The 14,572-nt window shown below is 43.3% G+C and overlaps 1 protein-coding gene across 2 annotated transcripts in view; it reads right to left on the bottom strand.

Moving 5' to 3' along the window:
* GPR156 (G protein-coupled receptor 156) overlaps positions 1–14,157 on the bottom strand; it is a 94,189-nt gene extending 80,032 nt beyond the window's left edge. For both annotated transcript variants that reach the window (XM_067738768.1, XM_067738769.1), the window contains exon 1: positions 14,041–14,157. The gene's annotated coding sequence lies outside the window, so the exon portion shown is untranslated. The remainder of the gene's footprint in view (positions 1–14,040) is intronic.
* Between the last annotated feature and the right edge of the window lie 415 nt (positions 14,158–14,572).

The raw sequence follows: 14,572 nt of genomic DNA, 5'->3' as shown, positions 1-14,572 counted from the left end.
TCTTTGCCTTAAGAGCTATTTTGAAATGCATTACTATTTTCAAATATTTGAAGATTGTTATTATTGATTTCTTAATTAATTCTACTGTGGTCAAGAACATACTTTGTATGACTTGAATCCTTTTAACTGTATCGAGACTTGTCCTACAGCCCAGAATATGGTCTCTCTTGATAAATGTTCCGTGTGTACTTGAAATGAATGAATATTTTGCTGTCAATAGGTAAAATGCTCTATATCAATATGTAGAGCTCTATATCTAGATCAATGAGGTCGAGCTGATTATGTTGTTTCCTTCTTCTATATCCTTAATTATTTTGTCTTCTTGCTACATGCATTAAAGAAAGCTAACGAAATTTTGGACCACAATTATGGATTTGTCTACTTCTCCTTGAAGTCATATCATCTCTACTTCATGTATTTTGGAGCTCTGTGATTAGGTGTATAATATTCTTTGCTCTGCGATCTACTTTATCTGATACTAATATTGCTACTCATCTATATTTTGATTGGTGTTAACACGGTTAAACGTTTCCACCCTTTTAATTTATTTTTGTCTTGATATGTAAAGTCTGTTTCTTATACATAGTATATAATTAGCTTTGCTTTTTTATCCTATCTGGAAATTCCTACCTTTTAGTTGAGGTGTTGAGATCCTTTATATCTAAAGTAGTTATTGGTATATTGGTATTTTTAGGTTTAAATGTATCATATTGTATTGTTTTTTATTCTTCTTTCCCTTTTCCTCCTTTTTTGCCTTTTTTAATGTGAATTTTTTTTTTTTTTTTTTTTTTTTTTTTTTTTTTGCGGTACGTGGGCCTCTCACTGTTGTGGCCTCTCCCGTTGCGGAGCACAGGCTCCAGACATGCAGGCTCAGCAGCCATGGCTCACGGGCCCAGCCGCTCCGCGGCATGTGGGATCTTCCCGGACCGGGGCACGAACCCATGTCCCCTGCAACGGCAGGCGGACTCTCAAACACTGCGCCACCAGGGAAGCCCTGAATTGAGTATTTTTTATGATTCCATTTTATCTCTCTTTTGGCTTACTAGTTATACTTCTTTTTTGTGACTGTTTTTGTGTTTATAGATACATCTTTAACCTATTGCAGTCTACCTTCAAGTGATATCACATGACTTCACATGTAGTATAAGAATGTGACCAAGAATATATTTCCATGTTTCCACTAACAGCCTCTGTACAGTCATTGTCATACATTTCCTTTTAAATATGTTATAAACCCCACAATACATTGTTTTTATTTTTCTTTAAACTGTCAATTTTACTTAAAAGAAGTTTAAATAATAAAAATCTTACATATTTTCCCATGTAGTTACCATGTCTGGTGCTCTTCACTTTTTTGTATATATCCATATTTCCTCCTTGTATCATTTTCCTTCTGCTGAAAGCACTTCCTTTAACATTTCTTGTAGTGAACATCTGCCAGTAAAGAATTCTTTCAGCTTTTATATATCTGAAAAAGTCTTTTGCCTTTGTTTTGAAAGATATTTTCACTTGGCATAGAATTCTAGGTTGAAGGGTTTTTTTTGTTTTTTGTCTTTCCAGTACTTTAAAGATGTTGTTCCATTGTCTTTTTGCTTGCACTTTTTCCTGATGAAATCTCTGTTCCCAGCCCTGTGTGACTGGCAAGTACTGGTTCCTCTAATCCTTTTGAGTGGTTCTTCTTCCCTCCCTAGGTAGCTTCCTCTCACTCATATGCTCATTAGTACTCAGCTTTGTACTTGAGGTATACTCTGTGAGAATCTCTGGAGTTCTCTCTGAGCAGCTTTCTCCTCTTCAATACTCCGTTTTGCAAACTCCAGCTGCCTTTGGTCTCCCTAGACTTGAAACTGTCTTCTCAGCTCAGGGACTCTACATTCTCCCTTTCTGCACTGTATTCTGGAAAGAATATTTTGGTATGCCCCCTTTTGTTTTGTTTTGTTTTAGTTCACTTAATATCAGAGACCATAAGTTAAGAATACAGAAGCTCTGGATCATTTTCTCTTTTCCAAAGGGTATGTTTTTTAGCTTCTGTTACGGTGTTAGAATAAAACTGATTATCTTTTTTTTTTTGCGGTATGCGGGCCTCTGTCTCTCCCGTTGCGGAGCACAGGCTCCAGACGCGCAGGCTTAGCGGCCATGGCTCACGGGCCCAGCCGCTCCGCTGCATGTGGGATCTTCCCGGACCGGGGCATGAACCCGTGTCCCCTGAATCGGCAGGCGGACTCTCAACCACTGCGCCATAAGGGAAGCCCCTATCTTTTTTTATTTTAGTTGGAAGAAAATGTTTATTTCGTAAAAAGGTATGAAGGTAGAAAGCCAGTAAGAATAGGGAAAGGAGAACTTAACAAGTGGGGGATTTTGAGGCAACTAGGAAGTGATTTGGACAAAACTTTCATTGACAAGAGAGCTTCATATACCATAACCACTACACTGAAAGGCATCTAATAACCAGCCAATTTTATTTGTATCAGTAGTACTAAGAATAATTCTCTACACTTCCACCTATACTAAGGAAAACGTAATCAGTTAAGACCTAGTTGGCTTTAATATTTTCAGTGTGTCTCGAGTTATCAAAGATTAACTGTAAGAGAGGAGGATGAAGTAGAAACCTGCATTTTTGTGTTGAGAAAATATTAACCTTTAATCGTGCAACTTAATTATTGGGTATGCCTTTGCTGTTTGATTTTTCTTTATTCTTCCCTACAACATTAGCATGATGGAAGTATAATTACTTGGTCACCACTTAACATTTCAGTTCTGTTTTTCAACATGTAACCAAGGGTACAATTAATTTAAACACTTTTAACAGTAAACAATTGTGTATATGGTAAAATAAGTTGGCTTTTTTTTAATTTAAAGGGTATAGTATCAACTGAAACTAACTCCACTCAAGAAATAATTGAGTGTCTTCTATTAAGCAGGCACAGTGCTGGTGGTATTACATGAATATTACCTCCTACTAATCATTCTAAGAACTTTAAAAAAGACTTGTGAAACCAGAGGACTACCAGAGGACTAACTGTAACCCTTCACACCCTGTGGTCTATTTTTCTTGCCGTTACAACAAGTAACATGAAGTATGGCCACTTTGTAGAACCAGAGAGATAAAATCACTGTCATATGGCTAGAAAGTAGCAGATGCTATAACATGAACCCAAGGCCTTGATTCCAAGATCAACTCTTTTATACTGCCATTATGATGCCTTTATACAATTCTTTAGCAGACAGTTTTCTCCACCTGGCAGTCATTTACTTAGTTTAATTTTTTATAAGGAAAACACTGTGAAGAAGCAAAGTAAAAAACTGATTTAATCCTTGGCAGTACAGTGGCAATTAAATAGCTGTTTAAAAAAAAGCGTTTTGAGAACATGCCCAGGATTTTTGAGAACATTTCTACTGGACACCTTTGCTCCAAGCTTATCTTCCATTGAGAGAGGGAGGGGACCGTATTTAAAAACAAGAATAGGGTGGTCCAGTGGTTAAGACTCCGTGCTCCCAATTCAGGGGGCCCGGGTTCGATCCCTGGTCCGGGAACTAGATCCTGCATGCTGCAACAAAGGGCAAGGTCATTAAATGAGTGCAGTGCAAGGACACACGGTTTGATAGGGTTTGCCTTCCACAATGTGGGTGGGCCACATCCAATCAGTTGAAGGCCTTCAGAGCAAAAAACAGAGGTTTCCTGGAGGGCTCTGGCCGAGGGGCCGGACAAGGGGGTTGGGGGTTGTGCGAAAAGGCCACCGGGCCACCCACCGCGGCCCCCACGCTCCTGCGCCTGCTCCGGCCGGAGCCAAAACTGATCATGTTAATCCAGTCAGTGGCTAATCTGATTGGGGACTGGATTTCAATTGTTTATAAGATCAGGTCTATTTCTGGGCTAACTCCTCAGGCACAGTCCTTCAGGAGTCCCAACCAAAAGCTTAGGGTATTTGTACTAGTCAGGGTCCTCCAGAGAAACAGAAGTAATATTTTATATATAAATTTAAAAGATTTATTACAAGGTTCTGGCTCACACAATTAATTATGAAGGCTGAGAAGTCCCATGATCTGTCATCCACAAGCTGGAGACACAGGAAAGCCAGTGGTGTAGTTCAAAGGCCTGAGAGCCAGAGAGCTGATGGTGTAGGTGCCAGTCTGTGTCCGAAAGCCTGAAAACCAGGAGTGCCAAGGGCAAGAGAAGATGGATGTCCCAGCTCAGTAGTCAGGCAGAGAAATTTCAACCTTCCTCAGCCATTTTGCTCTATGCAGGCCTTCAGCAGACTGGGTGATGTCCATCCACATTGAGGAAGGCCAACTGCTTTACTTAGTTCCCTAATTCAAATGCTAATCTCTTCCAGAAGCACCCCACAGATATACCCCAAAATAATGTTTAACCAGATATCTGGTCATCCTGTGGCCGACACAAATAGACACATAAAATTAACTGTTGCAGTGTTTTTCAGGCCCTTCCACTTTGGTGGGCCTAACACTCCCATTTTAATCTCCCCAGCACAGTAAGACTGTAATAGCTTTTCAGCACCTGCTTTCTGTTTGGCTTTCTTACCTCTTGGTCTGTGCTACTTATACATTGGTGAATGACTTATAAGGAAAATGGTTCAAACTTATCGGGCTGATTCCTCTGTGCCTCTTTTCTTTCCATGAGCATGGCCTCTTAGGTCCCAGCTCACTTAGTACCCTTGAATTCCCCCTTTTTTCCTTCCCCAGCCCTATCAGGCTGCAGAATGTTCTGCTCAGCTTCTCTGAGTCTTAGCAGCTGCTTTTTGCTTGGGTTCTTAGCTTCTCCACACATGCTACTTACTAAATGGTAAATGTCTCAAGGAAAAATGCAACCTAGAATGTAGGGCACTCAATGAATTTCTCTTCTTTCTAAGGTCTTAGCTCTCAAGCACTGGCTGCCTTGGTAGGTCTTTTACGCCTTCAAATAGATTTTTGAAATCCAGCTTTTCTAGATGTCCCCTCTGGGAGCAATCGTCTACTACCAGGTAGACCATTATGGCCAGAAGCAGATGCTTAATGTCTTGTAATATGTTTAACCTTAAATTTTTTTTACTGTCAAGACCAAACTGTTTAAAGATAATCTTTACAGATGCAAATCACAGTGCAAACAGTATAAGACATAACTATCCTTACTACTACCTGTGAGACCAATTAAGATACATTACAGAATCCCTAAGTTATAAGAGACAAACCTATAATAGGGATTGGTTTAACTATCATTATTACTCCATCAGTGCACACTTGAAAATAAAAGTTGATGTTAAAAGTATTAACACAAAGAATGATGCTTATGCTTCTGGTTTATATATGTCCAACCTAAAGTTAAAATTTCTCCTTAGAAATTAATCACAATAACTTCTATTCTGGTTTTCATTTCTTTCTTTAGTTTTCAATCTAGGACATAAAAATCCATTTCAAAGCTACTGAGCAAAAATTGCAGCATGTGTTATAGAAGCCAACAGCAAAATGTCTGCCATAGGACTTCATGATTTTGTTCCCTCCACTCAGCTTATGTTTGCATTCTGAACACAGAATCACAACTGGGTTTGTAATATAGATTAGAGATCACAGATTTCCATAGCGTGTCCACGAACTCACAGGCCTACACAGCAGCCTTCAGCTGAGGATTTAAAAACCTCGTATTTCTTGCTACTTTGTCAGTTCACCATTTATATTTCACTTGTTCATACTCACCAGCTTCCCTTAATGCTTCTCTGATATTTTCTCCAGCCCTGGTATGGTGAGGAATCCCACTCCTCTCCAGTCTTATGGGCTAGACTGAATTTTTACATGCAAACAAGAGCAAAAATAAAAATGAAAGCCAAGTAGTCCTGGGAAGCTCACTACTAATACCAGGTTGAGTAAAATCATTTGTTTAAAAATGTTCGCATCTGTTGCTTGGCACTGATCCTTAAGCTCCAAGACCCCTACCTTCTCAACTAATTATCCTCATGTCAAGTAATCAATTGTAGTTGATTGACTATATACTCATAAAAATCCCCAGATCCCAAATCCCTCAAAATAGAGAGAGAAGACCGGGATGGAATCAAAGAACTTTTCTCAATCCAACTATTAAGGGAAGGACATAACAAAAACATTAGCAGGTACCACGTTGTGAGAAAGCATTGTAACAGCTTATTCTCTCTGAAAGCGGCCCCCTCCCCACTGATCATGCTGCTCCTGCCACAGATGAAGACCATGTATAATTCCTCAGCATGGAATAAATGAGCAAGGGGAATTGTAAACAGTCTGGCCAACCAGAAGCAATAGAGACACAATGCAACCAAGACACTGCAGACCCTGCTCCCCACTGAGCTGATATAATCCACACTTGGCAAGGATGAGGTCTCACTGCAGGGCTCTCCTGGAGAAAGGCGGTGGGAGAGGGGAGAGCAAGACAGAAGGAGGGAGGGAAACAACTGCTGTAGGGGAAACCCACAGTGAGCAGTAAAATTGTGTGTGTTCCCTTTGACCCAGAAATGCCAATTTGGGGGATTTTCCTGTGGAAATAAAAACCAAATTGTAAGGATATATGTAGAATGTTTACTGTGGCATAGTTTGTTGTGTAAAAAAACAAAACAAAAAAACACTGGAGGAAAATATCTATCAATACAAAAATAATGGGAAAAATTACAGAACTTTTCTGCAAAGGAATATTATAAATAAATAAGGGAATATAATAAAATGAAACAGAATAACTTGTATTATATGATCCCATTTACATATGAAATAGAATATAACTCTACCTATGTTTGTCTGGAAGTAGAAAAGGGGTGAAGAAGTGGTTTTGTCAGGAAGATGGAAAGGAAAGTAGGTGGAGATTAGTAACATTTTCTTTCTATACTGCTATTTACTAGACTTGTTATAATGAGTGTGTATTACTTTTATAATTTAAAAAAGTAATAAATTAAAAATATAAAAAGGATTTATTGAGGCTGTAATATTACAAGTAATGCCAGACCCCAGAGTTCAGTGGGGTATACAGTTCTCTGGCATTTGCTTTAAATTGATCCTGGTGGGTAAAGGTAGACAGCAACTTCTGCTCCTGGACAGAGGTCTCACCACGTGTCCCTCAGTAGAAGCCAATTAAAGCACAGACTCGACAGTGCCTCTAGAAAAGGCCAGTGGTTGTGCAATGAAAACTCCATCTACCTCTCCAAAGGCTCAGCTGCAGACCTTCCCAAGGGGTTGCCTGAGCCATTGAGCAGGAGGCAGAGGCGTGGATGAGAATAGAACAGGGTTTTGTCTGGGAAAATCCCACTACTCCAACTACAGACAGCTTTTGTTGGTCCCTGTTCCATATTCCAGAGATGAGATGCACAAGGCTGGCCCGGCCATTGCAGGAATAAATATTAAACTCTGTGGAAAAGATGCTGCCGCCCAGGTTGAAGTGTTCTATGTTAGCACCTTGGTCAACATCTGTAAGCCAGTTGTGGGACTTCCAATTGTCACCCACAGGACTGCATTAAGGCCTTGGAGGTATGACACTTGGCTTAGTATTTGCAATTTGGTTTCATGCTAATAGAAGCTTCCAGATCCTTGGGGCAGGGGGCAGGAGATATGATATTCAATAATGAACAAAAAAATATGCAGAAGTTAGCAGCCTGAAAAGAATTAACTTTTTTGTTCATTCATCTTCCAACATTTTTTTTTCTATTCTTGTACAATCCTACTGTCCTCCATCTATGCCTCTTCTTCTTTCTCCCTACTTAGACCCTTAAAAGATTTTTTTACTTAATGTTTTGCTGATTATCATAGAAATCCGTACTTATAACAGCAATCATGGAAAATAGGGATAAGTTTAAAAAAAAGAAAAGGAATCATTTATAATCCCACTGCTGGTAACATTTTAGAATAGTTTCTTCTTATCTTTATACTTACTTTATAAAGTCAGTCTGCATTTGTGCATCTTTGCAAGTACAGCTGAAACGTCTCACATACATAACCAATATTATGAATGAATATGAGAGAATGTGATGGAAGCGCGAAGGGGGTTTGGACAGTGTATTACTGCTGGGATCTGCATGGTTGTGGTGTGGCTATGTGTTCTGGTGTGTCAAGCCTGTATTAATATTCCTCAAACTGACTGAAAGCAGCCTCATGTCTCCGCCCTTCTTTTCTCCTCACAGCTGCCTTGAAAGGCAGCAATATTTGCACATAAAGATTCCCATGGGTGGTTATTTGATGTTCTTTCATCCCAGTCTTTCATTTGCAGATAACTGGCTGCCTAGGACCCCAGCAAGTCACTACTCTCTTCCCTTTCCTGTCTCCTGCCATCATCTTTCCTGCTTCCTCTTCACTCCAATCTCCTGGGTTTATCTAAACAGCATCCAAAAGCAGGTAACCATCACAGCCAGGGCACAACACAGAATCACTGAAATGTCCATTAGGAAAAGGCACTCAATTAAGGATGTACATTGTTCACCTGTTCAGAGGAAATACTACAGCTAATGTGGCCCTTGGAAGATTCCACTTCATGCAAAAAATCAGGAATGTCTTAAATAAGAACCAAGAAGGATGTTGTTGGTCTGGAGTCTTGCCATTTCCCTAGTTAAGACTTTCGCTTCTGCCTCCTCTCCCAAGGTCTCCCCAATTACCCTTGGAAAATCAGGATGGTGAGTTGACAGTGCTGATTGATAGTCTGATATTGCAGCATAGGCAGATGGCAGTGGGAAGGCCCAGAGAATTCTTTCTTGGGTGTTCCCAATGGCACTCTAGAACAGGTACCCACAGCAGCAAGAGAGCAGTTCCAAATAGCAAGGCCCTGGGCAGAATCATGAAGTTTCTCTAAGAGGTCCTCCCATGCCTTATTCTGTCCTCACACCAAGAAATCGCTTCTCCCCATCCAGAGCTCTCCAGCTAATCTACACATATGCAAAGTTCCTCACCACAACACTGAAGACTGACTATCCCCAGACCATCACGTCTACAATTCTCTCTTCCTTATCACAAACACCATAAAGTGGAGATGACCGAGAGGTTTCACACCCCTCCTGACCTCCTTATTTTTATTATGGATTAAAAATAAACATCCTGAGGCACTTCTGAATAGGAATCTGTGATCTGATGGGAGAACACATGCGGAAGGTGGCCGAGCAGTCCTGTCTATGGTTTGTCAATCTGCATGGCCTCAACCCTCTACTGCCAGTTGCCTCTCTAGTCACAGCCCAGGAACCGGGTTGAAGCAGGCCTTAATCTTGCAGAGATGGTCTGCCGGCCTCATCGCTTGGTCCTCTGTTGCTTGGCAACCCAGCCTGAAGTATACTGACCCAGATATAGGTTCAGGTGATAAAGGGGTACTTAGACCCTCTCAATTCCCTCCCATTGAGGCAAAGTGGCCATGAAAGAGATCAGAGGATGCAGCATACAGCCCATGAATTCAGTTTGACTTGGAGCATTCTGAGTATTTGTGTGATGGGTGAGATCTGTCTCTGGTTAGTCCCAGGAGTATACTGAATGAATCTGACCTCCTCTTGTTTACATCCCTTAGAGTAGATTGTACAAAGTCTCTAGACTGGATTGCACACAGGAGAATATTCTGGAAGTGACTTGGACATAAACAGACCTCAAGGCCTTGCTTGGGCTGGAGGCACTGCCCAAGAATTGCTCAAAATCCGACCCAATCAAAAGTTACATGGCTCCCTACAATGAACAGACTAAAGTCCAGGCCCCTGTGTCCTTTACCATTGGCCTTTAGCTCTCCTGCTCTACCTCTTACTGCAACCTGCCCTACCCCTCCCTGACCCCCGTCTTCACCTCACTCAAAGCCACACCAGCACTTTGGCCCTGACTCAAATGTCTGCTTAAGTTACTCTGTCTGTCTGGAAATGCCCTTCCACACCACAGCTGCCAGTCAGAGAGCCACACCTCCTTCAAAACTTGACTCAAAAGGCACTTCTTCCTTGGATGAAAATAACAACTCCTCCTGAAATAGCTAGTTTTCTCCCCCGGCCCCCCCACCCCTGGAAAGGCTGGCTAGCCTCCACTCCTTCTCCCATATTTTCATAGCAGGTGTGATAATTATAGCACTCAGCACAGCTGCCTTATACAGGCCTTGTCTACATTGCTGTCAAAGGAACTGTGTGCTTTAAAGGCTGATTTCTTTATTCTTCTATTTGGAACGAATGCATTCCATCTTAATTAATCCCTCCTCACGCTGACAAGCTCTTTTCCACCATCCCCTCTGGACTCACACCCTCAGGGGCACTCCATTAACAGGCCCTGCTTTTCCCAAGTCATTGTTGTCAGTCTTTCTCCCGATCCAGATATTATTAATGCTCATTCTTCTGAAGCCTCATTTGTCCCCATCCCTAGAAAGCAAGGTGGGTTCAGTATTACCAATGTTCTCTGGCCGTATCATCTATCTCTGTCTGAGCAGCTCATAATTATGACAAGTGTCTCCAAAAAAACACCTTGAGAAGTCTAGATGGAAACCAATGCCCCATGGAAACACATAAATATTTTATCAGGCTCTGAACAAGACTCTTACTCATAAATATTTAAACCCCTCGAGAACAGAATGCTCGATGGCTAATTAGAGTCAACTTGTACTGGGATGGGGAGCTGAGAGGAGGAGGTGAATACAACAGCAATGGCGGCAGGCATTCTACAGTCTCTTTTAAGGATCTAGAAACACTGAAAGTGCACCGGAGGGCTCCCCAGTTTGCCTGCGCACTCCTTTTCCAAGTGCTTTCCCTCTGCAGTGGAAGTCAGCACCCAGTGGGGCTGTCTAGGAAGGGCACTGTTGGGCTGCAGGCAGGCTGCCACATCGGTCATAGCCACCATAACCTTGCTATACTTCTCTCAGCACTGGTGGCACAAAGATTTTCAAAGAAGTACATAGAAGCCAAAATGAGGCAGACTCTATAAGAATGTTCATGGCAGCTTTATTCAAAATAGCTCCAAACTGGAAACAACCCAAGTGTCCATCAATAAGAGAATGGATAAATAGAAGGTAGATATTCATATTATGGAATACTATCTTGAAATAAAAATAAACAACTTTTATACTCAACCACATGGCTGAATCTCACAGACATTGTGCCAAGCAAAAAGAAGCCAGACACAAAAGTACATACTGTGTGAATGCGTTTATATGTTCATGAACCAGCAAGACTAATCTATGATAAAAGAAATCATAACAAAAGTTGCTTCTGGGGATTGGGAGTAACTAGAAAGGGGCAAGGGGTAAATTTCTAGGATAGAAATTTTTTATATCTTGTTTGGGATAAGGGTTTGTCAAAACTAGCCCAGCTCCTAACACAGGATTCAGCTTCAAAGCACTGTGGAGATAAGAGTGGCCACTGATCTCTAGGATCACCATTTACCTATAAAATATTGATTAACCTGAATTACTTACAAGGACTTCTAATATTTTACCAAGGGTTCTGTAACCCTTATGGGAGGCAATGTCTTGTCTGTGTCATTTAATTATCTAATTAATTCAACAATTATTTATTAATTGCCTACAATATGCCAAACAGGAACATCGCCATGAATAAAACAAAAAATTTCTTGTCCTTACTGAAGCTTACATTTGAGTGGGGGATATATGGATGATTAATAAAGAAACAGATATACTATTTAATGCTGGGTAATGGTAAGTACAGTGAAAAAAGCTAAAGCAGGGTCAGAGGACAGGGAGTGACAAAGTGTGGTTTGGGATCAGGTGGTCAAGGAAGACCTGATGGAGGAGGTCCCATTTGAAAAGAGCCCTAAATGAACTAAGGAAAGAAGCACTGCCAGTATTTGAGGGAAGAGTGTTCAGGCAAAGAAAAGCAAGGAAGACAGTAAAGTGAGGGGAGAGTGACAGAATAGAAGGGCAAAGAGGCCAGATCACATAGGGCTTTGCTAAGTCCTGGTAGAGAGTTGGATTTTCTTCCAAGTGTGAGGGATTTTATTCCATTGGAGGGTGTTAAGCAGGGGAGTGAGATCATCCAACTGATGTTTTAAGAATGGGAAAAAGGAAGCAATGAAGAGATGTGCCTAGGATTCTTAGGGAAGAGTCAGAAGAATAAGATCCTCCCCCCACCCCGAAAGGTCAATATCTTTCACTCATCTATTTCTTAACCACCTTCTGATTCGAGTTCTGTACGTCTGAAATTTTTCACAATAAAATGCTGGAGAAAAAAAAAAGAGAGGTAGGAACTTGGATCCTTTATCAGGCAAAACTCATCAGTAACTAAATGTAAATGTTATGGTTCTCAATGCCCTTCTGCAAAATAAAGGCTCTGATTTTTAACTACATGTGGAACATTCTTTTCAACTTTCAAATCCACCTTCTGGGCCCAAGTCAGTCCACGTTCCATTGTCTCTGTGGAAAGGCAGAGCCTCAGTGCTTCTCTCTCCCCCTGCCCTCACTTACTCTCTGAAAACCTACAAGGGAGTTGAAAGAAATACAAATTTGGGAAAAGGAGGGACTTTTCAGAGAAGTTCTATACTCCCCCAACTCCATCTGGAAATGCCCTTATGGTCAAACAACAAAAAGGAAATAGTAAAACCCTCAGCAGGAAACAAACTGTCAAGCACCTACTGTCCTCCCCAGAGAATCTCTTTCCCTCCATCATTACCCTCCCACTCTTTTGAGAGCCTTCTAGGCTGGAAGTCTAGGCTGGAAGTTGCTTCACCCCACCCACCCCGAGTCTCCCCTAGGCCACAACTCTGCTTTCACTAGACTTGTAAGTTCTCTATCCCCAGGCCACCATAACTCTGCCTCTGCCAAGCTCATTGCTAGCCTTTACTGGGGAACAGGGAAAAGCTAAAAGCTGGAGGGGGAAGAGAAAGGGGAATACAGGGAGGACTCCAGAGACAGTGGTGGCCCTGAAGTGGAATTAGGTTGGCAAAATGGGGACCAGAGAGGCACCAGTCCCCTCCCAAGAGATCCCTAACTCAAGCAAAGCCTGCCAAGGCATTTTCTTCTCCAGACTCAAACTGCCTTACACTATGTACAACCACTTCCTCAGCCATTTATCTCCATTTATTTAGCCATTTACACATTTGCTACAACTGCAGCAGGGGAAGAAGCTACTGTTTTGCAAGGCTGGCTGCTACCCAGCCTGCAGGGAGGCCTTCTATGCTGCATTTAGCCATTGGTGGAGAAACATTAGTTTTCCTTTGCAGGCCTTGCTGCCTCATACAATTATATCAACAAATTTCCCAGCTTTTAATCCCCACCTGAAAATCTTTCACTTAGGGGTGCAATAATTTAATGTTGCCCTCCATATCCTGGTTAAAGGACTACACCAGCAAAGACATTTCATTATAGGCTAGGACATAATTTGCCTATTATTCATGCACGCATGTACCTAGGAAACCAACAAAGGGAAGAGTAAGAGAGCAAGTAATGACGTCTCTCCCCCACAGATTCCTATTCGAAAATGTTAACAACAAATCTCAATTTTAAAGAAAAACCTCACGGTTCATATTTCGCAGCGTAGCACGTATAACTAGACATACACCATCCAAGTTCTAACAAGTGGCCTCTAGTTTCGGAGAGAGCTACAAGGATGCGGCAGCTCCCGGGCGACTCTCCTCTGCCCAGAACAAGGCAGTTCGACAGACCGCAGTACAAAAAAACTTTCTCTGTTCAGGACCTCACAGTGCCCGTGAGAGAGTCCACCCTATCCGCCACCCGGCACCCTGGGGTGCACGTACCCCCGCCCTCCGCCACCAGGCAGGTTTGGGGACAAGCTCGGTGAGGAGGCTCTGGGAGGTCTACACGCTGTTCCCGGATCCCTCCGATTCAGCACTGTCGTTCGTTTAACAAAACAAACAGCCGCAGCCCCTCTTCCCGACAAATACCAGTAACCCTTCTCAGGAAGCTGCCACGGGCATCCCTGGTCAGGGACCACGGCTCGCCTCCAATTTCTAAGATAGTTTCTTTACCGTTTCCAAAGAAGCTGCCCAGATTCTGGAGAGGAAAGAACGCTCTTCCCCCCTTTCCATATTTTACTTTAGAATTTAAGTGTTTAATGCTTTGTGGATATATCGTGTCCACAGAGAGGTCCTGCAAACTCCCGAATTTGGGATCCTCCAGGGCGCGCTGCTCACCTCACCAGGTCCCGGACCGCCGAGGAGCGCCTAGCCCACGGCCGGCGGCGGGACGCCCGCGGCGCCCGGGTCTCTCGCGGGTTCGCGGGGCCGGAAGGGACGGGGAGGGGCGGGGGCAGCACCGCAGGGCGCCGCGCCCATCTCCGAGCCAGGAGCCAGGAGGCGGGCGCGGAGGCGGCGGGACAGCGTGACAGCGGCGCAGCGGCGCGAGGCCCTGATATCTGCACTGGGCGCGCGGTGCCTTCGGGGCCGCCCCTGGCCGGCTAGGGCGGGGCCGGGCCTCCTGCCCCTCCCCTGGCACCGCCCCGCGCGCCGCGCCGGACCCGGCGGTCTGGCCGGGAGGGCGGGTCGGACCCTTAGGACCCCGTACGCCACGGGGCCACGCGTACCCGTGCGCCGCGCCGGGCTGCGCGTGAGCGGGGCTTCCCCTGGGGACTCCGCGGCGGAGCGGGGAGGAGGACGCTTACGCTCTATTTCCCAGGAGCAGGAATTATGTCCGAGATTTTATCCAGGACTCTTCCCAGATCTCTCA

Source organism: Pseudorca crassidens, chromosome 5, assembly GCF_039906515.1.
Source record: "Pseudorca crassidens isolate mPseCra1 chromosome 5, mPseCra1.hap1, whole genome shotgun sequence".
Classification (NCBI taxonomy): Eukaryota; Metazoa; Chordata; class Mammalia; order Artiodactyla; family Delphinidae; genus Pseudorca; species Pseudorca crassidens.
The sequence above is the reverse complement of the archived record's forward strand: the minus strand, read 5'-3'. Positions and strand labels throughout refer to the sequence as shown.